At 39.6% G+C, this 1,122-nt stretch overlaps 1 protein-coding gene across 1 annotated transcript in view; it reads right to left on the reverse strand.

The window, feature by feature from the left end:
• CPD (carboxypeptidase D) overlaps positions 1 to 1,122 on the reverse strand; it is a 74,388-nt gene that overhangs the window by 15,222 nt on the left and 58,044 nt on the right. The gene's annotated exons all lie outside the window — the stretch shown is intronic.

Raw genomic sequence — 1,122 nt, forward strand, 5'->3', positions numbered from 1 at the left:
CACTTGAGCCACAGGTGCCGAGCCTAATTTTTTGAAATTATTAAGGCCATAGTTGTTAGATTTTTACAAAATAATGTACTTTTTTTTTTTTTTTTGAGACAGAGTCTAGCTCTATTGCTGTGCTAGAGTGCCGTGGCCTCCACCTAGCTAACAACAACCTCAAACTCCTAGCATCAAGCAATCTTCCTGTCTCAGCTTCCTAAGTAGCTAGGACCACAGGCATATGCCAGCATGCCTAGCTAATTTATCTATATTTTTCAGTAGAGATGGGGTCTCACTTTGCTCAGGTTGGTCTCGAACTTCTGAGATCGGGCACTCCACCTACCTCGGCCTCCCCAAATATGCCCAGCCCTGACATACTATTTGTGACTCAAGTGAAGAAGTCAACAGAATTTGCTTGGCTGAAGATGGTAAAATAATTTTTGATCAAATCTAAGTTCATCTCCCTAAATCACACAGGTCCCTTCTGATCTTAATCATGACATCAATTCATTCCAAATTTCTTTTGGAGGAGGCAGAATGATATAACAAAAGGGGCTTTAGAGTGAGACACGCTTGGGTTTAAATTCCAGTTTTACCAGCTGCTAGCTGTGGAACCTCCTATAAGTTAATGAATACCTCTGTTTCAGTTTCCTCATCTATAAAATAGAGATAATTTATCACAGAAATGAAGATTAAATTAGTGCCATACATAAAGTACTTGGTGTAGTACCTAACACATCGCATGTGTCCAACTAATATTAGCTCTTTCCCCTTTCCTAAGTTCACTATGGACTTAGTGAGTGTTCCACTAAAAATTGGGTCAATTAGTGAGGGTTCTAGAAGGATGCACTCTTTCCCTCCTTTCTCTGAGACAACATACAACTGGGTTGTTTAATCATACATGACCAAGCCTCTGGATCAAAGTTCTCTTCTGTAGTCACGGATGGCTAAAGTAGACAATGCCACAATGCCTCTTCCACTGGATATCATTTGAAGAATATGCAGCTGTTATAGACCTATTAATTGGAGAATACAATGAAAGGTTCACTGACTTTGGGAATCATGACATCACACTCAAGTTAGCATTTCAGACTCACCTAGTTGGTATCATAAAGGCATCTAAAGAACTACAGATGAAAT

This window comes from Otolemur garnettii, unplaced genomic scaffold (genome assembly GCF_000181295.1).
Source record: "Otolemur garnettii isolate 467f Iridium unplaced genomic scaffold, OtoGar3 scaffold00166, whole genome shotgun sequence".
In the NCBI taxonomy this organism is placed as follows: Eukaryota; Metazoa; Chordata; class Mammalia; order Primates; family Galagidae; genus Otolemur; species Otolemur garnettii.